We start from the raw sequence: 26,707 nt of genomic DNA, 5'->3' as shown, positions 1-26,707 counted from the left end.
AACCAATAATCCTTTAAATTAAATTCTACGTTTCAATTTGTTCAGAAACTGATAAAATTGAAGACAAGAATGCCTGAGCACACAAATCAAGGGGAATTTGTGGGTAATCACACTTACTGTTCTCATGCTGCAAGCTACAATCGTCTGTATCGCCGATGACGTCACGCACGCTTCTCCCATGAGCCCTTTCGCGCAAAGGGAATCCCGGGCTCATTTCAATAAATGTCGTCTACTTAAACTTCTCTTTTCGTCGCGCCGTAGTTGTCAGCGCGTGCAATAATGTTGCAAATTTGAGCTTCATTTTACTCAATGGTGATTTTGGAGAGATAAACGGTCAAAGTCGCTTGACTTAGGTTTCCCTTCAAGTTGACATGTCTTGATGTCCAACTTGTGCTTTATAGTTCAAATTGTGAGAACTGTCCAAGTTCTCTATGAAGTTTTCGTTCAGATAAGTAACATGTTAAAGGACCATTATTTGTAACTTTTGACCATTTTTTACCTCGGAAAATTCCATGTTGGAGGCTCATATTTTAAGAAGAAACAAACATGATTAGTGATGTAATAGCCACATAAAACTGCTAATTTTCGTTCAAGCGTGTTGCATTTCCGAGCTCGTTTGTTGACGTCTGGCATGCTCAGCATGCTTGGAGAACGCAGATATGGTGACGCTGCGATCACGCGAGATGTACAAGTTCACGTTTATTGCGGGATCAAAACAACATTGCGTCGTGGATTGCCAGACATCTGGCTACGCAACGTGCTCGGACAATGGACTACGACGTAAGTACCGGGCATAAGTAATGAATATTTATTTTGAAATTGCTGTAAATGGCTCGCGCAGGTGCAGAAGAATGCCTACGTTGCAATCTGCGTGTCAACAGAGTTTGTATTTGTGTCCGGACAAAAATTGAAATTTTCGTTGTAAAATCACATGTTATTTAGTTGTAGGGCACGTAATGTATCCGAATAAATGTGATTCTCTGTTATTTGACAGGCTATTCAACATGAGCAAGTGATCATTTCAATCAGAACTAACGGAAAAATCGCCAGAAGATATAAAGCTAATGGAACTTTAATTTAGAAAGCTGAGTTCAGAACATCAAAACATGTTTTTGAAAAAAAATTAAAACAATTTTCTTTGAAAGACTGAGAAAAGTGAAAAACCTGAAAACATTAACCGAATGTACTATTTATGTGAGATCCAAACAAACAAACAAACATAGATTATTATCACAATCAGATAATACTTGTGTTAACTTCTCACTCTATGAACTAAACAAAACTGGAGTATATTTTTTAATTAAAATGACACTAGACATATTTGTGGCCATTTATTCAGTAATAATTGATAAATGAGTTTAACTCTTCAAAGCTTGATGGTTGCAGTGTGGCATGTGTTCAATTGTTTATCGACATTTTTAAAATTTCCTGTTACATTCTACTCCCAAGCCAGCGCATTGGAATTTTTGAGCAAATTGTGCTGTCCGACGTTGAGGGCGCTAGGTAAAGCAGCCGGGTAAAATGCAAGATATTAAATAACACGAGGAGTATTTGAGAAAATTAATAAGGTTTGGGGAAAAATCTTCATTATTCTGAGTGATTATAATGGTATTGAAGCCAGGGTTAGCATATATATCCTTCAATTCTATTCGAAAAGGTTTGTGGCGTGTGGGTTCCTCTGACCCTGAGGGCACTATACTAAGGAAGTCAGTAAAACTGAAAACAAAGCTTCTCCGCTCGAGATTCAAACATTTTCTATCTTTGACATCCATTCACGTAAATCGTACTACCCGTTATCAATGTAAACTACACTAGTGACTTCAAAGTTATGTGATACTAGGTAAGAAGCGGCAGTTACGACCTTTTGACACCAAAAACATACCATGAGTTTTCCATGCAATAAGGTCGTATCTGCCACTTACGATCGTTTTGATCTCCGTTTGGTCCATTTCCTGGGTCGCATCTACATTTTTCGCCTAAAAAATATTTATTGAAAAGGCTTTCAAAACCAAGAACTTAATCAGTAGAACCCAAAAATAAATTTTTCGGGTACCGCTGACTTTAAAATTTTGATATATTTGTATTTTTGCTGAAAATCAGTTTTATTCCTCTCCTGTAAAATTTGGTGAAAGTCAGTACGACCTTCTTCCACTGACGCGACGATATACTAAAGTAAAGAGGCTAATACAGGCTATGACATAGCCGATTTTGGCGGGAAAGCAAGAAGTTTCTTTGACTTTGATTGGGCAGAGATGAGCCACACGTCAGAAAGAATTTAAACTATGTGTAAACACAGGATATTCGAAGGAACTGAAGAGATGACAATCTGTCTTCATCGTCAAGTAATTAAGAAGTAGCTATCTTTGTATAACGTTTCTCAAAAAATGTAACATCTATAGCACAATAATGGATGGTTTGCCATGAATATTCGTTCACCGCAGTTAGATCTTGTTCATCCACTGCATAAATGTAATACACGATTCCATGCACGTAACTTACAGATAGGCTATCACTTGAGTGCTTTAAACACGATCGGATTTTAAATTTCTCAAAAGTGTTAGGTGCCTCATGGTTGAATGATGCTATATTACAAATTACTCATAAAACAACTGTGTGACTTAAAAAAAGAAAAGTTGATAACGTTTAATTTGCAGATTAAATCGACATTACTTCTTAATGCAATTATCCCAAATTACTTCCAATCGTGTTTTAATAACACAGCACTCATAGAGTTTAATATTCTTATAATTACTATAGAAGAGAGATCTTATATTCAATGGTTGCAAACTTTGTGAAATGTTGTCAAAGTAGTTTTGCTAATGTGACAAAAACTCCAGGTCAACTTATCCTTTAAGAAAGAGGATGGACATAAACATATGGGTCTGTATTGTTGGGAACACGAAATAGCATTACTTGTTTGCCGCAGTTTTACATACACTGTATACTGTTGTGCTACCTGTAATCCCAACCAAAGTCATTATTACCACTCTAACGATGTTGTAACAAAATTAACTAAACATTTTTCACAACTTGCAGGCACTGAATATTCTTAAGTACACGTGTATGGGTATCACTCTGAAAGAATAACTGAAAGCAAAACGTAAGTTTTTACTGCTGTGTGCAGCTGCTTCGTGGCATTGAAGCTTGAGACAATGTCACATTTGGGTGTTTTTGTGAAATCAAAACCAAAAAGCAATGTGGTATTTTTCAACTTTTTGACTACTTTTGAGTCTCAGGAAATTGCTATAACTATATTCCTTTTTGTGAATTTATAATTATACAGTTTGTTAATCTCCTGACATGAGCCTCGCTTTAAACTAGTTACTACTACTGTGAGCTGGAAATGGACATCTCTCGGATATCAGAGGAAATAGTTTTTTAGTCATCTTCCTCAACTGTTGAGCCGGCACTGCTTTCTCCATTTGTACTAGCGTTGTCGCCACTGAAATCGCTAGGTATATCCCCGGGTATGTCACCTTGCATTCCCTCGCCACCTGTAGCCTGGTATGGCTTAGTGATCATGGTTGTGAACATGCCTTTAATTTCTTTTAGCCTGTCTTCAATTCATCCTTGCCTGCAGTCTGTGGGCGGGAATTAGGAGCGAATGTTATTTGCTTGCCCTGAATATACTTCCATTTCCCTAAAGAAGTCTTTTCCAAACATCAATATAACAGCAAATTTGCTCGATCATCTCGCCATCGCTGTAAGTGTGGTTCTACTGACACAGTGTAATCTTGACGATTTGTTGCTTCCTATTGCTGAGACGAAGTTGAGTCAAGTGACATTATGATCCATGATTGTTGATATATATGTAACTTTAAGCCTGTTAAATCAGCAAGTCAACTGTACTCCCTTATATGCCACTATGCGCCTTAGGGTATCACTTGACCTGTGAAAAATTCACATACCTGGTTGCTGTCTAGCAAAGTGATGATTTCTTGACATTTTTCAATTATCTTTGCCTTATCTACTTCGCTGATCTCCTCCTCCAGCTCATCGTCTTCAACAGCGTTTTTCAAGTCGTAACAATAGTCCTCCAGATTAATTTGGCTGAAATTCTCTCCATTTGAACTTCGTCTTCATAGTTGTATTTCTCAGCATCCTTCACCATACGTTCAATTTTTTCTGGGGACAGACGTCCTTAAAGACAATGGCAGAATACTTTTGGAGTCATTTACACTACACAACTTCAATGTCTCCCTGTCCTTGCCAAACCAAAACATGCTATATGCTATGTGACAGAGACAGATGAAACTCAAAGTGGCTGTGCATGAAGTTTAATAATAAGACAATGAAGTTTTGCTATCTTCTATTTCTTTTGAAACTGTAATCAGTTGAATGTTGGTAGATTTATTAATTCAATCCCACAAGCCACTTATTCAAGCTCAAATTATGTATGTACAATGGCTCAAGGACAGAATAGAGCCCATTGATATTTTTGACCTTTTTTCTATAGTCATAGGAGACATTAGATTTAATGATTTATGTTGTCAATTTATTTCCTTTGTCACAATAATGGTATTAATTTAGAAGGTTATATATAATGCAAAGTTACATGAAGTAGCATGTTTAACCCTTTGCACCCTGACCCCCTGGTACTCTATGACGTCATTAGACATTATGTCTGAGCCGGGTTCAAAGGGTTAAAGACCCACTAGCTGTAAGTCTTGAAATCTGTTTACCTCAAAATACATGTATCTCCCCATTTCGTCCTGGTTTTCTCTGAATTCTACCCTCTAAAGGGATGTATTTGCTTTTACTGCATCAAGAAACATTCCTTTGAGAAACGGTTGACAAGTAAACTCAGTCATTTTGATTTTTGCCAATTTTCAAAAATTGGTAATATTACCAAGGAAAGAGCACATACAATGTAACAGTTGAAACCTCACCTCTATCAGTATTCAATCTAGGATGTCAAAACAGAGGGGGGAATTGTCGGCCTGCACTCCTGTCCCAAGGGGGTCCTTTTAGGACAGCCATCATCACCATACAGAGATCATATTAGGATTTAAAAACTAATGGCCAAGTCAAGAAAAGAAGGAGAATACCGAGATTGGGCCCCCGTAACCAACTAAGTCTCCTGCAAAGTCGTCTACTGTACGTACACAACAGGCCCAACAATGGCAATAGCAAACTAACCGTTTGATTTGATTCTATTGTTTATGTAACTTAGGTGACATATTATTGACATGTTGGACTTGTACAACTCTACAAATTGCTAAGGACTGTGATTTTTACTGTGTAAACGATCATAATCAAAGCTTAGCGCACCGGTAGGATTTCTCCGAGAGTGTCCCCACTTTGCAAACATAGAAAATTACTCATACACAGCAGCACAAGACAGTTACCTGTAAGACCATGGATAAGCCTATTTCACGTGCCGCGAGCCAAAGTTCAGGTTGCATGACTAGCATTTTAAGCTTATAGAAATAGGTGCATTTTCACTCTAATCGACTTTATCGATTCATCTTCACTGTTAAATCACATTTAATGAGGCCTTGTATGTGCATAAAGTGGTGACCTGTGATATGCGTGTTCACGAATTCAACCTGTGCTGGCCGGTAAGGGACTGGAAAAAATTATAGGGAGGGAGGGCGAATTTTCCAAAACGATGCTGAGAAAGTGACTCTCCCCAATCGTTATGCTGTCCCTGTACGTGCTATAGTCAACATCAATACTATTTTATTTCACAGATCATTAGTAATTCATAATGTGACGCCTCATCCCGTGAAATACGAAGGCTATTGCACTAATACTGGAAAATAAGTTACTTCAGGTCAGAGGTCATCCTGATTACTTGATATTTTTGCTGTACACTTTCCTCCCATGATGGCCGTCCAGTAAAAATCAGACCTATAGCCATATTGGCTGGGTCAAATGTCATCCTGGTCGCTTGATATTTTAGCAGAAATCTTAGTTTACATAATTATCTCTTTTCACTAAACTTCAGACCTCCACCTCTGTTAGCTACACTGTGGGTATTGAAATTGTTTAACATTTACACTATGACTGAGGTTAGCCCAACTTCACTGCGGGAATGCATGAACTAAATTCATTAGCATGAACTCTGTGTGACCAAACAATTCAGAGAATGTTGCGCCCTGAGTGGCACATCAAATGGTGATGTAAGGGTTTTTCAACATTTTATCGCATTCGCAATAATTATCTCTTTTCACTAAACTTCAGACCTCCACCTCTGTTAGCTACAGTGTTGGGTATTGAAATTGTTTAACATTTACACTATGACTGAGGTTAGCCCAACTTCACTGCGGGAATGCATGAACTACATTTAATAGGGCTATTCAACATTTTATCGCATTAATTGCACAATGCTCTGTGCATTACATTAGACTGCTTCGTGCAGTTTGTGTGAAGATTTCAGTTCAGATATGCACAGTATCCAGGGTTTTTGTTTGTATGCACTGTGATGAGATTTAAGTTTTGGCAAATATTTAATCACAGTGCAATCTTTATCTTGTCCAAAATTGCATGTAGAGTCCCAGTGTGTTGTTAATAATAAGTGTATACATCACCAAAATTAGGACATTCTCACAAACTTATTTTGGTTTGACGTTAAAATCATAAAAACAATGCTAGAAGATACAGCTAGTGAGATTTATTTTAATCTTACCTAAACATGACATGTCATTTTCTTTTGCATCATTTCATTTTTAACTTTCTAAAATAATCGCAATCATACCAATCCATAATCCAATAACACTAGGTCAAAATTTGTAAGACAATAGTTGTAAACATAGACACAAAACAGCACAGAACAGACAGTAAATAGACGGTACACAAACAAAGTCAAATTCATGAAAGAAAGATAAAGTTTTTTCTGTGTCTGCTGAAAATGAAATGTGGTGTTACTTTCAACATGCACATTTTGGATATTGATATGACCATGGATGTAAAAAGAGTCAATTTTTCATCAATGGTCTGACAGTCTACCAGCTCTGAGATACTGCAGGAATGCATAGTGCAGTGTGAATCCAATGATGTTGAGCCTTTTCAGGCCATGAAAATGCTTGATATATTTCTGATTCAAATATGTGTTGATGGACTGTCAGATTAATATGGTGATTCATCGTCATTATTGTCATGTGAAATATGATGATTTATCATCTGTGTTTAAGATAATTTAATTTTTCACAGTAGGATTTTTAACTCTTTTAATTTATTTCCTTGCAAGTTGCAGGTGCCGTGGAGATATTTATTAGACGTTGAACAAATAGGAAAAGTGTAGTGCCCCAAGGAATGACAGAGTCACATGAAATGGCATGCCAACAACTGGGAGAAATATGAGAGGTATGTACTTCATACATGTATGTATGTACAAATTCTGCACTGATAAGTGTTTTGTTTAAAGTTGTGAACTTTGAAGGACATGCTAACCAAAGCACCAGTGTTGGTGAATTATGGTACATGAACATGGTTAAGCAGAACCATTACAACACAAAGTAAGACAATTTTACTAAGTTGACCTTTGATGTTTGGTTACATTTGCAGAGCACCTAACAGCCATAAGCAATCTGCCTTTATAATCTTCTTTTGAAGTGAAGATACAGATGTATTGATAGTGATGCAGCTTAGCCCACGTCAAATTTTGAAATCACAAGAAATGTGTAAACCCTGCAATTTTTCATAGAGAAGCAGAGTGTTGAAACAACTTAAGGGGGGTCTTACATGAGTTCCAAGCACGAATGTACATGACATACAATAATTGCATAGTCAAACCTAAGAAATGTTCTTTTTAACACTGTCTCCCAACACTTGCCAAAATATTATTGAAGGAATCCATGAAGTGTACTTTATGAACTTTGTACGGGAAACAAAACATCTAAACAATATCACAAGACAAACTGTCGTTGGAGAGTTTGTTGCAAATTGTGATGGAACAAGCTTCTGTTCTGATAACATGTTCCAGATTTCATGACATGCTCAAAAACCATAATTTTATCTTTTACTAAAATAGTATGAAACTATTTTCCTATAAACTTAAACTTAAACTATAATCCAGTGGGGACTATGTCATCGGCGATGACATCTAGATCAAGCACCAACAGATTAACTCTTAAAGGTATGGAATTTGATCCCAGGGCCTAGGAGTGGCACATGTAAAACAGTGTGTATCTTTGCATCAGAGGCGGAGTAAACCATGAGTGTATCTATTTATCCAGGAAATCTTAATCTCGACTGCTATTTTGTACGCACATAGAGCCAGTCAACGTTAGGGACACAAAAAAACACAATGAACAAACAGGAAGTGGTTTTGAACAAAATCAACGTACCCGATACTTCAACATGAAAATATTCGTACCTTGACGCACTTTAAACATAGCTCGTAACAAAGGACAATGGAAAGCCCATGGAACTACGTGTACAACTATAACAGCCACTCATGTAGTTGGTGCACAGTGAAGGTTTTTCAGATCAACAACTTTTACGGATGGTGGACTGACCTTTCCTACTGCAAGCCAATTGTTATCTTACACGATTCAGCACGAAATTTTTTATGGACTGTTGACGCGGTGAATTTACAGTCGTTAAGTGGTGGCAAATCCTTGTCGAATCGACGACCGCTGCGTAAGCAGCCACTGAATAATCTGTGCATGCATTTACGAGCACTTGACATTTTACCGTTTTTAATCGAAAACCGTTCGTATACGCGTATGATGGTGACAAAAACAACATGAAGAATCTTGCGTACATTGTTACTGATTACTTTGACCAAACAAAAATCACCGAAATGCTGAACGATGATCATACAGAACTCTTCAGGTTTCAGGACTAAATGACCCCAAGCCCGATCTCAGTCAAAAGTGCCGGGCTCGACGTCTGCTCTATCAAACTGGCCAAGATAATATACTAAATTTACCTTGAAAAAAATTCAAACTGTTTATCACATTGAAAAATATCTACTGGGGCCACGGAGCGAATTAAAAACCAACAAAAACCAAACAGAAGCAGTGGAATGATCATTAGTGTGCAAGGTCGCTGTATTATATGTCAGGGTAAAACAGTTGTAGCTCTGAAATTTCTGGACGGTACAAAAGGCTCAGTTGTACGAATGTTTATTCATTGTTAACATCGTATCGATCTGATTGACACAACAAATGTTTAATCGTGCATCCCCTCATGATTGGCAGCTGTTTGAAAGCTTTCACGTATTGGTCTTTGGATGCTTTGAACACGTCCACAGCATTGCAGCAGTTTTGGCATCAAAAATCAACTTAAAATGGAAATAATGAGAGAATTTCACCAACAAGGTGATGCCACAAGTATTCACAAAAGTAATATGTTGGAACAGTGCTTTAATATACACTTTGGTTGTTGAAAACTCCAGATTTTCGGGAGCATTCGTTGATGCTGTTACCATGTGCCACTCATGTTGGATTATGAATGCCCAGGCAGATAGGGGGTATTTGTAGGCTCCGAGTCCCCTTGCCCTTAATCCATACTGGCACCCATACGCAGTCAGTTAAATCTTTGATTTGGTGATTCCCCAGCATGACATGTCCTCTTTTCAGTTCAATATAAGTAAATGTTACAAGGCACTGTAGGTCAAAGCTTCATGGTACAAAAATATTTCTACCTTAATATTCCATCCTAATTTGACAGATTTAATATTCTAACGTATATGTCTTACTGTATTAGTTATCGACCAACATACAAAGACTTGGTCCATTTGCTGAGGCATCCATTGATGATATGTTTTGCAAAATTAATAGTGGAAGCACGACCATACACCATGTGTCTTGGAGATACATTGATGTTAGTCTCTCCTGACAAAAACAGGAATATTAAGTCAATGAAATAGGCAATAAATCAGTGAAAAAACTCTTTTGTCTTCATATTTGTATATTATGGCATAAACTTGTCAGTTTGATGTGCAACAGTACATAGATGACCATTTTATTCATCAAGGGAGCATTCAGTTAGTACAGCCAGCACAATTTGAACGGGTTGGGGTTCACTTTAAATTTGAAAAATGGAAAGGGGTCATGTATTTTTCCAACACCATTGAAGTCACTTAATTTTTTAAGTATTTGTCCTGTTAAAAACGTAGTTTAAGTGTTCAAAAAATTTTTGGGAGATAAAGTGATTTGCTGCATTATTTCACTCTCGGTAGTAATTTAAATGCAAATCTGAACAAAAGTATAATTATCTGTCACGTAAATATCTTGCCTTGGCAACTCTGAGGCTTGTCTTATTGTAAATCAAGCTCATTGAGGACAATGAACAATTTCTATTGCTTACATATTAGAGATATAGCAAGTTTTGCAAGGGAAAATATTCAACAGTGACCTGTTGACCACTAGTATCATGAAAAGTGAAGTTGAAATTCCAATATCAATACTGTTGTCCAAATCTGAACCTTCAAACACCCTATTAGAATCAAGTACATTTGTATCAATTGTTAAATACCTCAGAAAGCACAGAATGTGTTTGTTGAGCATTGTAAAAAAATTATTCATAGTTTTCCCATAGACTCCAATGTATAGTGAATCAACATTTCAGTGAGATTCAGAAATCGAATTTCTTGCATACATATCAACTTTTAACCATTCTAGTCTAATGAAGTATTTTCAAATGAATTATCAAAGGTCTATAAATACACAGATTTAAACAAAAACAGACTAAATGGATAATGTACAATTCTGATGATTTATTCTATTTATAATTATTTACAGAAACTGAACGACGTAAACGAGACTATCCAAGGACAAGCATGAAGCTAAAGACATTTGGTAGTTGTGTGTGTTTCTTCTGAGGACAGCGAGCATGACAGAAGTTGCAAGGGCGGTGCCTTTATTCGGAGACACTTGCCATGGGATGGAGAAAGAACTGCGTACAATGCGAAAAAACACTTGCATCAAAGGAAATGCATATTGAGGCTACCTTGCATTGAGGTCGTGGCCTCAATCAGACCAGAGCCTGAGGATGAGGATGGTGGGTCATTAGCCGTTATACAGACAAATGACAACACTAACATGCCATTTTTGGTCAAAAAATGTATTTCTCAAAAAGTACTGGTCTGATATTTTTGAAATTTGGTATACAGGTTTCCATAGATGAACAAAGTAAAATATATTGAATTTCTGATCATATCTGTAATTTAGTGTTTTAAGGGCAATTTTTGCCATTTTGGTCAAAATATACGTATTTCCAAAACTACTCATCTGATGGTCTTTGAAATTTGGTATACAGGTTCCTACAGATAAACTTAATGATATTTATTTGAATTATGATGAAATCTGCAATTTTGTATTTTCGGGGCAATTTTTTCCATTTTTGGTCAAAAATGTGTTTCTCAAAAAGTACTGTCTGATAGCTTTGAAATTTGGTAGACGGGTTCTACAGATGAGCTAAGTAATATATATTGAATTTCTGATGAAATCTGTAATTTTGTATTTTGGGGGCAATTTTTGCTTTTTTGTCAAACAATGCGTATTTCCAAAACTACTCATCTGATAGCTTTGAACTTTGGTATACAGGTTTCTATAGATGAACTTAATTTGATCTTTTGAAATTATGATGAAATCTGCAATTTGTATTTTGGGGGGACAATTGTTGCCATTTTTGGTCAGAAAATTTTATTCTCACAAAACTACTTATCAGATAGCTTTGGTTGACATGTTCTTAGGATGATCCGATGTGATATATTCAATTGTGTATTTTTGCAGCTTATTTCAGCCACTTTTTTCTGGCCATTGCATTGAGCTATCAAAGATTTCCACCTTCTTCATCAACACGTGTCAAAAATAGTTATTCTCGACATAAACACAGTGGAGCTATATCGGCCGCAAGGTCGCTTGTTCTATTCTTGGTCAAAAAATCTTCTCTGAGACCACAACTTCAATTGATTTGAAAGTTGGTGTGGATGTTTTTAGGGTACAGCTCAGTAAGATCGTTTAAATTTTGGTGAAGTTTGCATAATTGTATTTTGGCAAAATTTTCACCATTGTCTTTTGCCAAGTTTTTTTGAATTCGCTGCTACAATTGTACAGACGTTCAATGAATGACTTGAAATATTGGTGTCAAATAGTCTGGTTATATTGTTGTTTGCGATTTTTTTTTCAAAAACCACAACTTTTGTTTAACATATGTGTCAATTATTGTAAATATTTCACAGGAACAGTATTGTTCAGTGAATATTATTTTTTTAATTGCATAACAGTTGTAGGAACTTAAATTGTTGATGTGTGTAGTGTAACATGTGAGTATGAGTAAAATGAAAGAATATTAATATATCATGAGAATACCGGTAATATATTCTAATCAATAATGGTAGTGTTATGTAGGTCATTTTCACACACTCATCATGACCTAAGTTCAATTAGTCTAGAGCATTCTCAAGGTCACTGCCCTTAATGACCTCACAACCTTGAATTCAATTAGTCATGTTTGGAATGTTCTAGAAATATAGTTAGCTGTGTAAGAGAGATAATTTTAGAACAGTAATTAGCATGTCAATAAAAGTTCTAGACTGTTCTTATTTGCTCTTATGTAAGCACATGTGTATAAAAATGGACGTGCAAAGCTTCCAGTCAGACTTTTGGGATCGTGTCTCTTGTGTGTTACTACAAGTGTTTGGAAACTCCAGCAGTAGTCATTCTCAAGACTTTTCAAGACCTTCACTGCCAACGCTGGATTTATACTGTAGACTTTGTGCAACTTCAAGCCTGCAAGCCAAAGGACTGTTCATTCATCCGACAGACTGTTACAACTCTGAGACTGGAGCTTTGCCGTCCCAGCTGAGATAAGTAGTCTGTACACTTTAAAGCTTGTATTTTATCCCTGACTTAGCAATTAGTTTTATTTTTGTAATAAAGTTTGTTTAAACGGAAACTGCTGAGTTCACCCTTTCGTTCGTTTTCTCTGCACATAACAGTAGATATTGTGCATACCATCCTATGGCAATATGCCTGCGCATAATTCTGTAAACACAAATGGAAGAATGCAGAAAAGATCTAAATATCCGTGCTGTACATTATGTATCAACTTGGTCCTATTGGTCTCCCATAATAGAACTAACTGCCCCATATCTATTTTCTAAGCATGTCCATGCATCCTTATCAGTGTAATTGTTGATAATTGCACTGAAGTAAGGCATTTTGAAATGGATCTGTCAAAAACGACATAAAGGATACAGAGACCATGTTAAGAAGCAGAGTACAAGGTTATTTTGGTGTACAATTATGAAAATAAAATGATGAAACACTACAAAATGTGCAAAAGGTACAGGTTACTGTTTTAAGTAAATACCAATCTTGAGAACTTAAAAAATTAAAGCAATGACAGCAGAGCAGTGATATTTTATGCGATTTCACGCAAGGAACTATGGGAAAATTTAAGGGTGGATTCCCATGACACTAATTTTACGCAGAATCCATTGTAATCTGCACAGGATTATTCAGGAGACTGTCTTATCGAATCCATTAAAATGCTGTAATGGATTCTGCTGTGGATGCTTAAAGTGTTCCTTATAGGGAAGCATCCATAATTGAATACTTAGGATTCCTTGAGTACCCAAAATGGATATCGCTGGTTTCCCTTGGATTCTGATTGAATCCACGGAGGAATCCACAACAATGCTTGATGGATGCAGGCTTTTTCACATAGTGCTACTGACGGAAAGGCTGTACGATGGCAAATGCTATTGCCAAAGGTTTAGGTTACACCGTTGCAGCAGAGATTCATGATTCAAAGCAAGGGGATCATTCTGGTATGACTCGGACTTTAGCAAAAGTCAGGTTAGAGTGATACTGGTTCGGTATGAGCGTTGATGTGCGTGCTTATATAAGACATTGAGCCTCCTCGGGTCAGTAAGCGTGCATCCTTGCAGATTTACACTGTCGGGGCTCGGTTGGAACGTATAGCACTGGCTGTGGTGGAACCAAGATTGGAAATCGTAAGATTGTAGTGGTAGAAGATTATTTCACCAAACGGGTGGAGGCATATGCAGTGCCTAATGAGGAGGCCTCTACCGTTGCCAAGGTTTTGGTGGATGATTTCATAAGTTGTTTTGGTTCACCCTTTGAGAGTCACAGTGATTTGGGATGACATATTATATCGAACGTGTTTAAGGAAGTGTGTGTCTTGTTGGGAAGGCATAAGACTTACACCACACCCAGTCACTCCAGAGTGGCGGACAGATTGAACATTTTAATCATTCCTTGTTTATGTACATACAGGCTTATATGGACAACAAGGAGGGTCAATCTGATTTAGATGAAAATTTGAGTCTGGCCACTGCATCTTATAGGTGTACTCCTCATCCATCAATGGGGAAGACGCCAAATATGCTGATGCTAGGGATGGAGACTTACTCCCCCTTGAAGGAACATTAGCGGCTGAGTTTTCCCCATGACGTGGAATGTGTGTTTCCACGGATTTTGTAATCAGTCTATGAGATAGGTTGCAAGAGACACATGAGCATGCCCGTGAACAGCTGTAAGTCACGGAGAGGCGACAGGAGTTGAGTTATAATCGTATGTCGCCAAGAAAGGTTTGACAGTGGGTGACTTTGTATGGCTTAGGGATGAGCGGCAGTGAAAAGGATAAGCCCCTAAATTGCAAATTATGTTTGAGGGCCCATATCTGGGTGTAAGCCGGATATCAGATGTGGTGTACAGGATCCAGGAAACTCCACGTTCTAAACCTAAGGTGGTTCATTACGAAACTTGAAGAGGTATACTGGGAAACCGGATTTGTTGGCCGTTGGGCTGGGAAATTCCACAACACTATCTTGTTTGCCAAGACATAGAGAAACCTCACACTTTTCTTCAGCTTCAGCTGGGTTTGTTTTTCCTACAAAATCTAATTATGGCAACCTCGGAGGCGATTGGCACACACTTTGTTCCAAGAAGTGCGGTAAAAAGTGTCTTCCCTCATGAATACTCACCTTTGTCAGGTGAGATGGTTATGTCCTCAATGTTACAAGTGTCCATGTCCAAGGCAGACACACACAGGATACTGTTGGCGTCTATGTCAAACGTAACTTCGATCTCCGGTTCACCACGGCGTGCTGGGCGGATACCAGTCAGTTCAAATTGTCCCAAAATATTCTTTTCGAAAAAAAGTAGAGGTTTACAAGTGAGTTGATACAAGGGCAAAAGCAATTTTATGAAAGTGAACATCAATTCTATAATAACATGTAAACAAGACATCAGTTTAGCAAGAATTCCATTCATCCTACGTTACCCGAAATTATAGGATTTTTTTAGGCGTAAAACCATTTTCTTGATAATTGTTTATATGAGCTTTTAACAAAGCATCCTTTGATTTCATGACGGATTGTCTTGTGACTTTTCAAACTAGGGGGTGGGGATATGATAAAATTAGGAGCTTTAAAGTTTCATTAATTTATAAGATTATCGGCCCTTGCTGCACGTTATCTTTTCAAAATAAATCCGAAAATAATCCTATGACATGCAATCATCAATTATTCTAAAAAATAACAACATTGTGTTCCAAAATGCACTGATTAAGGACACATTGTTATACCAAAGTGGACCCTCGGCTCTTCATTTGTAGGCCATAAATTGCCATTTAACGACTTATGTAACGGAAACAATGCCCCCCCCCCCCCCAAAAAAAAATATATATTAAAAGGGTGAAGATGTGATGATTCATCATACACGCGCAGCACTCTTAATGAATAAGATGGCAATTGCAGCTTGAGCAATTACCTTTATTTAGCAGTACAGTCTGTTATATTATTAAAGGTATTATGGCTATCTTTATCAAAATAATGCTGAATCCTCTTTTGTAACAAACAGCAACCCCTATACTTTTACTAACACCAAGATTTGTTATATTACTACATTCCCACACCTTCCGTACACAAAGTGCCTACTGGAATAAAAAGTCAAAACTGCTATCAAGTCAACAAAGTTGCCTACAAATTAGCAAGTAAGTTTACTGTATTGCTCACTATATAGCGGGGAAATATGCTGATTAGGTGTCCGATTTCCAGTCACCTCCACTGTAAATTTATACAACCACTAAGACAAGTTGTGAAGGTAAGATGCTTATATTGTCTTTTGTCATTGCACGTTCTCCTTCAAAGACCTGGATGAGCACGCATCGTTGGTAGTCATGGTTGGTTGAAATACCATTGTCTGTTTTGTCGGGATAGTGGTGTTACGTTTAATCAAGACTGTCATGACACCACCAACAGTCTCAACGCCAAGGGAAAGAGGAGCCACATCAAGAAGAAGGAGCTGCTCTAAGACTTCTTCAGATTTGTCTCCAAGAGAATTGCAGCCTGGACACCTGTAAAAATATTGACCAAATTTAACTTCTTGCCGTATATTTACGATGCGCCTATAAAAATTGACCTTTTAGTTGAACAAAGATGATTTTGTATCTGGTGAAAGAGTTATTGATGTTAGAGGAATTGACGCCAGCCCTTAACATAATTGTTTTTTTTTCAGAGCAGAGAAAACTGAACACAAATCACAACTTTTCATATATCTCAATTCTCTGGACTTTTTCCATTAACGTTTACGTACCTGCACCATATGCCACAGCTTCGTCAGGGTTAATGCTGTTATTCAAGTCCTTGCCGTTGAAGAACTCTCGCAAGATCTTCTGAATTTTTGGGATACGAGTAGACCCACCAACAAGTACTATATCATGGATGTTTGACTTGTCCAGCTTTGAATCTTTTAGAGCTTTCTCGACTGGTAGGAGTGTTCTACGGAACAGGTCTGCGTTTAGTTCCTCAAAGCGGGCACGAGTGATTAAGGTGCAGAAATCAATGCTTTCAAATAGTAGATCAATTTCGATGCTGGATGGCAAAAAGAAGTTGCAAAATGGTTAGTTTGTAACTAACAGTATGCACTTGTATAAGCGATCCCAGAATGCATGTACTGGTCAAAACCTATTCTTCTCTGTTATGAAAGGCCATTTGAAATTCGCCACGGTTATATAAAATGTTAAAAAGCAGACAAGAAGCACTTTCAGAGCACAGTGGCTTTGATTGCCTGTGTATGGAACGCGTAGCTATCATAAATGCATTTTAAACATATTCTCTTTCCCATTTTCAGAACTTTTTCGCATTTTTAGAACATGTTAGGCATTACTCTCACGTCACTCTGCATTGAGATTATCATTTTTAATAGGCATTTGCAATAACATTACTGACATTCAACTGATCGTGTACGGTATTTCAAACAATGTTATAGGCATTGAAACTATCATTTTAGGCATTTGCAATAACATAACTGACATTCAACTGATCGTGTAAGGCATTTTCAAACAATGTTATAGGCATTGAAATATCATTTTAGGCATTCGCAATAACATTACTGACATTTAAATGATCGTGTTAGGCATTTCAGACAATGTTATAGACAATTAAGGTGATTGTTGAAGGCACTCGATTGTTCACTTTCGGCATATGAAATACTGTTATAGGCATTTAATGAAATATTTAAGGTGTTTGCAACTTTACTGTGATATTTAGCGGATTATGTGTTGCATTTCCAATTACACTTAAGTCAATTCATTACATATCAAGGCACTAAAGGCATCGTCATAGGCATTCATCTCTATATGCAAATCTTTACTCACATTTGGCTTAAGTGTTGTGTAGTATTCTAAGCATGTATTATATCAATTTAGACAAACATGACGTCATTTAATTCTCTTCATATTTACTAATCTGGTGTTTTTTTAGTGACTTTGTGCTTGTTATTTTGCAGGCACTTGTTATATGATTTCAGTGATTGTTTATAATGGGTTCCTCATTCTATAAATCATGTCACTTATTTTAGTTAATTGTTTCATGGCATTTATCAGTCTTTACGAAACTGATATAAGCTAGTTAATTCAAATAGTATTATGGTTATTTTCCAACAGTTGCGAATTTTGTGTTTTGTCTTGGCACTTAAATACGGCTTATTTGCTCAATATCTTCACACGAAAGCATTTAGCATCATTTATTTTACATTGGTTTTATCGTTAAATCCACTGACATTGCAGTATTCGTCATTCACATTACCCTGAAACGTACTGTGCGGGCGCTGTTCTGTTATTTTAGATTGACCAACTCATTACCATGTCAATAGTAGGCTCATTCAGCTCATCGTCTTAGGCATTTTCATCATTGTAGAGCCCATTTGTGAGAGCGCTGTTCTCAACTCCGAGTCTGCGCAATAGGTCCGAATCAACGGAGCGCTCCCGCGCCGCGAATTCCGCGCACTTTTAACCCACTTTTACTGCTATCGTCTCCAACGGGCATTCCCGTGATATTGTACGCATTGAGCTCGAACTTTTCGCCATGGCCATGAAACGAATCCTCGATCAAATGTCTCTCAGTACTTTGGCTTCGAATTTTGAAGCTGAGCGAATCGACCCAACGCTTGTTTCATCTATGAGTGAGGGCCAACTCATGCGACTGGGAGTTGTAGTTGGCACAATGGGTCTCCAGCTACGTCTTAAACAGTTATGCCAGGCGTATATTCAAGCAGAAACACAGGAAAGTGAAGGTGACGCCACCGCCGGAACATCAATGATTGCTTTGAATTTCACTAGTGGAGCTAGTGTAAATCGTATCCGTCGTGTAATAAAGGGAAAGTGGCTTCACACATCGCTCATCTCGTCTTGTATGTGCTTTGGTGTGTTTGGTGTCTGAAATGTTTTGGCTGTTAGTGTGAAAATTAACAAACGAATCGTTAATTTTAAAATAAGCCATGGCGAGACGTGGGCGTAGTCAGATGTGTCTTTGACAACCTTTACTCTGTTTTTATCCCCACGTTTCGTTCAGTTCTAGGTCAGTACAGTGAGCTTACACTTGCTGTGAAAGCAATGCATTATTGGAAAATCATTTATATCTTTTCATGTGACTTACATGTGGTGATTCCTGTCACAAAATAAAGTGTCAACCATGTGAAAGCCTAAAAGAAGATATTTCATACGTTTTTGTTAGTTGATCTGATCATTTTTCGCGAATGACTCATTTGGGTTCAGAGGTCACTCGGAAAAATAGAATCATTTGAGGTTAGAGGTCATCCCTCCTTAAAAAAAGATACTTCAACGGAATGTTAAAAGTACCAACCATGATGTCATACTTGTATGCAAAGCTATTGCCAAGGCCTGTATTGCTAATGCCTAAGATAGATGGCGAAGTGTCTATAGTAACTTTTACATTATTCCAAATACCTGTCATAATAGATGAAACGCCTTAAAATCTCGCTGATTCTTAAAATCATTACTTACATGACTCCAACGTTTGTAAAGTGGTAAAATAATTAATTAAAAGCCTATTAAATTGTTAAATATTCGTAAAATGACCAAATAAATGCCTAAAAAATCAGTCACAAGGATATAATATTCATAAAAATGCTAACAATCTTTAAAAAAAGGTTATATCAGTGTTTGAAATGCCTAAAATAACAAACTGAATTGATTTAACAGTCAACTAAATTTTCTGTAACATTTATGAAAATGCCAATGTAAATAACTGAATGCCTACAATATTGTGAATGCCTATCATGATTAACTAAATGCAACTGATGTTGCTTAAAATGCCAAACAGAATCAACTACATGCGAATGATGTTTTTGCAAATGCTTAACATGATTAACTGAATGCGAATAATGTCATTGCAAATGCCTTACATGACCATCCCAATGCTTAATGCCGTAAGAGTAATGCCTAGCATGATTAACTGGATGCGTACAAACGTATTGCAAATGCCTAACATGATTTATTGAATGCCAATAATGTTATTGTAAATGTCAAAATGTTCATCTCAATGCATAGTGACGTGGGAGTAATGCCTAGCATATTATGAAAATGCGAATCATGTTCTGAAATTGGAAAAGATAATATGCTTAAAATGCATTTATGACAGCTAGGCGTTCCATACCTGTGTCAAGTGTGTTAACTTACACAACTTTGAACAATGAAGCATTCAGTCAGTTTATAGTCAAAACAAAACGGTTGGTAATATAAGACTGAAGCCGAACGCCATTCCCTGACGTTACCATTCTACCTCGCCATCCTGCACTTCAGAATCACATGAAATAGCATTGCGACTGCGTGACTTCAACGCATTGCTAGCTTTGCATTGCAAAAAACGTCTTGTAATATACTTCAGTTATGTAATTTTACGACTCTAGTCATGGGGTCATGCCCTGTTTTGATATTGAAGGGCTGTTACCCGAATTTAGATACTGTACGTATGTAGTATGGAAGATGAAAACAAAGACCGCAAGAAATAATCCGTCATATCCATGATATAACTGTAGCATGGAAAACATGCTACAGTAATATCATAAGTAATATAAGGTAATTCATTAAATACCAGGATTTATGTCCGAGTACACCTTGAAGCAGAAGTATTGTCTGAGATGCGTAGAGTCGAGGACAAAACCGTAGCGTACGATGAACGAGGACATAAATCCCTGTATAAAGTGTATAATAAATATTGGGAGATTGGGAATATTATGTGAATAACCTTATAATTATACGCCGTTTTAGTTCAATTTTACATTAGAAAAGTCGAAATTTATGTGTTTGTGATGCTTTTCGTGCACTGCACTGAGCGATCGCGAGCAGACTGGGAATACGTTCAGTGCGTCCGCTATGCGCACAAAAAGGAAATTTTAACCCGCGCTGCGCAGTGCACATGGTAGAACCTTTACGTAAGCATCATAATTTCACTCAAATTCACTTGTTTTTGACTGACCATGATTTACTTTGTTAAGTACTTAATGTAAGAAGTAGATATAGCTGGGACGACAAAGCTCAAAAGTCAGACAGTGAAGCAGACCAATTTAGTCCTTAGCTGGATTGCAGGCTTGAATTGCATTAAGTCCACAGAATAAATCCAACGTTGGGTCTTGAAAAGTCACTAGACAAAATGCTTGATATGCGGTCTGTATATTTACGTATATTTACGTATATGGAACACAATACTAATTGCACAAGCAGTGTATATCTTTGTATATGGAACATTTCAATATAGCGTATGTCTTTGCTGATCAAGAGTATACATTACGCAGATCTTTGCATGCCAAGTGTACACTGCAGTTTTTCATTTTAGCTGTATACGTACGTGTACACTAACGTATTTTACTCATATACAAAATCAGTATATTGTTGTATATCAAGCATTTTGCCCAGTGAGTCTTAAAATTTATATTTCTTAAAATTTCCAAAGTCTTGAAGTAACACGCAGCAGATACGATCCCAACGTCTGACTGCAGGTCTGCTCTCCTAGAATATATGCTCATTTGGCTATAAGAGAATATAAGAACAATCAAGAACTTCGATTCATCATGGTTCCTCCACAAAACGGTCGGGAAATGCAATGGTTTTCTATTGTCCTGATACGCGTTGTGATTCCATTACACTTTTTTCGCGTAAAGAGATTATCACGACTTGGTTTAACATGAGCATAAAGATGACACCATTTTTACATGCAATGAACTAAAGGTCAATCACTTGCACGTTGCGTTTGACTAAACTACACTTGCAGTCACTACCAATGTAATGATTACGACGATGATTTCATTTCTTTTGATGACAAGACAGTGATTTCAATACCGTTTCAGAGGAACATAGTGAAGAGGTCTACAGTGTTTCAATTGTATAACTCTAACTTTGAATAAACGAAGATCACATGCTCCGTTCTCGAAAATGAGTGCATTATTAAGAGCAAAGAGCCAGCGGTTTTCTAGGACATAGGACGTCAAACAAAAATAACCTTTCTAAAATGTCAATTTTCCTACTCGTAGCGGCATTGTTTTACAACTACCGGAAGACCTGTGTGATACATCAAGCACATGGCCAAATAATAAGGCTTCATGACACGCAAGAAATATCGCAATGGGGTTTGATTCAAAAAATGTTTTTCATGTAAAATTCCCGCCAATGGATGCGTTTAATCACAAAAGTTGCGTCGTCAGTTTATTTTAAATGGTGTTGCAAGTACCAAATCAAGAAAATTTACGTTAAATATCATGTGGTATGCAAGGCACAACGATCAAAAAGATTTCAAAGAATCGAACATAGACTCAGCGTGGGTAGCAAAAACAAAAGGGCGTTTGGCCGACTTTCGGTTAATATCTGCTTTTCTATCCTTTCTTTATACTTGGATTTGCAGCTATTAAATCGCTAAAATAAGTTGAAATTGCTTCCAATCGGATAAATAGGTCTCAATTGAACTTATTGACCAATCATCACAACGAAAACCCATCAATATTTCGATTCTTACACAACAAACACATATCGTCAGTGGACGCCATTTTCTAAGTGGCCGAGCAAAGCATCACACAATTAACTATCAGTTTTCGTTTCATTATAAACCTTCATTCAAAAATTGGGTTCGTCAGTTTAATTTAACGTATACTTGAATCACAAGGACAGATATAAGAATGAAACAAACAATCAGAATTTTGCAGTGTACAGCAAACAGATATTCACGTTCTCCTGACACATTATGAAAGACGCAATTCAATGAAAATGACCTGCACGCGATAGCGTAATCAAACGCCGAATTAGCGTTGAAAATGCATTAGGAAAAAAAGATCACCCAGTTTCCTCATCACGAAATATCGCTTATTGAGAATATACTGACGTTTCAAAGTAGCTGTACACTTTATGGCCGATTCAGGCCTGTTTCTTCGTCAAAGACAAAACCACCGTACCCACTCTTTGAGGGGGACTCTACAGCTGAGTGATGCAATCAACAGCGAACGCAAGCGCAACGCACATCCTACCAATCCCCTAGTTCGCACGTTTTGACAATAGCATTTCCCAACCATTTTGTTGAGGGACCATGGCTTGATATGCTAATTGCTGTTCCTAAAATATATCTCCTTATAGCAAACACAAGGCTAGTTGAATTTCCATAACATTCCAAACACGAGTAATTAAATTCAAGGTCATGAGGTTTTGAAGAACAATGACCACCAAAATGTTCTATACTTATTAAACTTCTCTTAAAAAAATTCAAAGAAAAATCTTTCTTTTATAAATATGATACTAAAATGTTAACAACAATACACTCTAAATAGGAGAGTGACAGTCCGCAATTAAATTGTCTCTTCCCTTGATATGCCAAATGTCAAGGTTAAACTGCTGTAACATTATTTCCGTCTTGACAATCTCTGATTTTGACTTCCTTTTTAGCAGAAAAACGAGAGGTTTATGATCATTATAAACCACTATTGGCTGACTTGAAGAAGTAACATAAACTTTAAAATGTCGTAAAGCTAATATCAAAGATAAGCACTCTTTTTCAATTGTATACTAGTTTCTCTGGGGTTTGTTACATTTGCGTGAGAAGTAGCAAACAGGATGATCTATCCCATGACTATCCTCTTGCAAAAAATGCAGCAGCAGCCGCACACTAGCATCTACAGCTAACTTAATGACAAACTGAAAGTTGTTGCAGACAAGACTTGAGCACTCTACAGTATAATGGCTTTAAATGTATCAAATGCAAGTTGATGTTGTTCTGACCAAACAACTGTACTTTCTTTTTACGTAAGTTAATCAAAGGCTACGTAATTGTAAAGAAATTTGGACAGAATTTTCAGCAGTAATCTGCCTTACCAAGAAAGTGCATCAGCTGTTGCTTGCAATTTAGTATTGGAAAGCTTGACATTAGCATCAACATATAAGCTTGTGTTATTGGCACTGATTTTGGCATCAATAGATTTACCCTCTCCCTATCCTACAGTATGTCCAAGGTAAGTCACCCTCTCCAAGCCAAACTCAGATTTGGCAAGTTTAACAGTCAACATTGCTTTGCTCAGTCTCTCAAAGAACTTCCACATGGGTTTCATGTGTTCCTCCGAGTAGTCTGGTGCCGAAGCACAAAACCCAAAAATTTTGGCCCCACAATGATTCTCGGTGGTTTCTGTATCTTCAAAGCCTACTGAATCAGGATCTGCATGATGCCACCCTGGCACCCTTGGGCATTTTAATATATTCAAGATGGCCGCCAAGATGGCCGCCAAATATGTAAATGGTGATATCTCAGCTCTGAGAAATGTTATCAAAATGATTTTAGTGTCGTATGCCAGGTAAACAGGGCCAAGGAATTCATTTCTTTTATTGCTCAACATGTGAAACCTTAATTTGCATAAAAATCCAAGATGGCTGCCAAAATGACCTCAAAAACAGGTAAAATGCCATATCTCAGCTCCATGAGAAGCTGTTGGAGTCATTGTGGTCTCCTTTGCCAGGCAAATGGGGCTAAGGAACTCATATCTTTCATTGCCTGATATGTACAACCCTTAATTTGCATAAAAATAATCCAAGATGGCTGCCAAGACGACCTCAAAAACAGTTAAAATGTCATATCTGAGCTCAATGACTAGCTGTTGGAGTCATTTTGCTCTCCTTTGCAAGGTATATTGGGTCAAGCAATTCATATCTTTCATTAGCTGACATGTGCAACCCTTAATTTGCATACAATTTGCATAAAAATCCAAATATCTGTTTAAGTGTGTAACAAGTCATATCTCAATACACTATGCCACTGATTTTGGTGTCTTTCGGCATGTTTTACGGGACAAAGAATAGGTATATTTTGTTATATTTGCTGTAAAATCAACCATGATAATCTAAAATTGATATTTACAATCCAAGATGGCTGCTAAGCTGGTTTCCACAACAAATATCAATTTATATCTGAGCTGAAATTGCTTCCTAGAGACTAATACATTTAGGGTTCAAGGCAGAAGGATAAGTGTCTTTCGTTATATAAAATGTAAAATATTCCAGCAAAAATGCACAAATGAAAAGCAAAAATGACCACCCAGTATCAATTATGGCCACACAAATGGATGCCACAAAAACATTGAGTCGTATCTTAACCAACCAAGCAATCTTGAGACCTATTTTGTTGTGTTTGGTCAGGTTTTATTGGTCGCAGGTTTTTCATTACTTGTTTTCTGAGCTGGAAAAATCTTACTTCTAATGGAAGGATTTTATCCCACATTGCCGCTATAATGGTTTCATAAAACATTACAACAAGATTTACCTAGTATCTTCGACACAAGGTTGTATGTGTTTGGATTGGATTCCGTTTGAGAGGTCATTGAATTCACATTTTCATTCATATAAATTGTCAAACCATCCATTTAAATTAAATTATAATGAACTGTACCTTTCCATACAACGTGAAGGGTCATTTTATCATTTCAAGTCGTCAATCAACCACAATAAATGAGCTTCAGTTATTGGAGGCGAATTTGCTGAGCATGCTTTTGCACTTGCAGAAAGTGTCTTGTTTGGTCATCTTTGAGCCATCCTGAGTCATCTGTCTTGTTTATCTTTGCACCAATTTAGTCACTCAGGTCAATTTCAGCAGGATCTTTAATATTGCTGCCCTTTAAATATATGACCGCAAGTGGGTGTGGCAGTCATTCTATGAATACCTTTATCATTGTGGGTATGGTTTTCCGATTTGACAATAATGACCAGGTTTCATGTCATCCGTCAGACGTTGTAGCCTGAGCTTTGCAACCGTCATGCTGCAAACAAGTGTCTAGTTTCGAATTCTGCTAAAGTGTCATTCATAGGCAGCAGGAATACCAACCTCTTGCATTTGGCACCAATTCAGAGCACTTTTAGCGGTTTAATTGCATTACAAACACCAATGTTAGATTTAGTGAGCTGTGAGTTGCATCTTTACCAATCAAGCATTCTTTAAGACCTATTTTGATGAGTATGGTCATGTTTTATTAGTCGCAGAATTTGAATCTCTTTTTATCTGACCTGAAAAAAATTCAAGAACATTGCAAACAGGGAGTTTGTCTTGTAATGCTTATAATGGTGTCAAAAACATTACATCATGTCTCTATTTACTAAGTAGCTTGCGAGACCAAGTTTTGCGTCTTTGGATACATTTAAAGGGTCAATTGTATAAAGTACTGTTCAATTCAACTTATATATCAAAAGTGAAGTCAAAACATCATCGATGCCCTAAAAAGAGTTGGAAAAAAGGCATGTAGCCTTAACTTATATTAGCATTGCTCATCTTTGAAATTGATTCTTAATATTTGGCAGCATGCTAGGTATCGAGGAACTCACCTTTCCCATTAAATGAACTGTTTACCTACCATTTATCAATTAAATGAAAATATGATCTCCGGAATAGCTGCCATATCATATAATATGTAATACTTCAGCTGACTGAGTATTTAATGAAATTGATTTTGGTGGCATTTGGTGACACGTTTATAATACTTATCTGTAACAATGTACCAAAATACTAATTTACAATTTTTCGACCAGAACTGTAAAATTCGGTAAGATTCTTGCACAAAATCATCCTTCATCGCTTTTGTTATTAGCAGGGCCATTAATATTGACAGTTGCTTGTTATACTATACTCGCAGAAAATACAGATGTCACAGCCAGTTGAGTTAAAGAGCATCTGTAACTTCCTGTGGAATATGAAGGGTCACCTGCATATCCATTAGGAATGAATGTATGCACTTCTAGGGAGCTGGTTAGCCGTGACTAAAAGTTAAATGCAAAGTGATTTGACTGATTCATCTTTCAGCCAACCGAACTCAGAAATCCATTTGAGACCTTCCATCTTTGTTCACAATATCGTTCCTTATATATATATATATATATATATATATATATATATATATATATATATATATATATATATATATATATATATATATATATATATATATATATATATATATATATATATATA

At 36.9% G+C, this 26,707-nt stretch overlaps 1 pseudogene; it reads right to left on the bottom strand.

Annotated features, from left to right (window-relative positions):
• Positions 1-3,378: 3,378 nt before the first annotated feature.
• Positions 3,379-26,707, bottom strand: part of LOC139118810 (heat shock cognate 71 kDa protein-like) — a 113,355-nt pseudogene continuing 90,026 nt past the window's right edge.

The sequence above is a fragment of the Ptychodera flava genome, chromosome 19, assembly GCF_041260155.1.
Source record: "Ptychodera flava strain L36383 chromosome 19, AS_Pfla_20210202, whole genome shotgun sequence".
Lineage (NCBI taxonomy): Eukaryota > Metazoa > Hemichordata > Enteropneusta > Ptychoderidae > Ptychodera > Ptychodera flava.
Note: the sequence above shows the minus strand (reverse complement) of the source record. Positions and strands in the feature narration are given on the sequence as shown.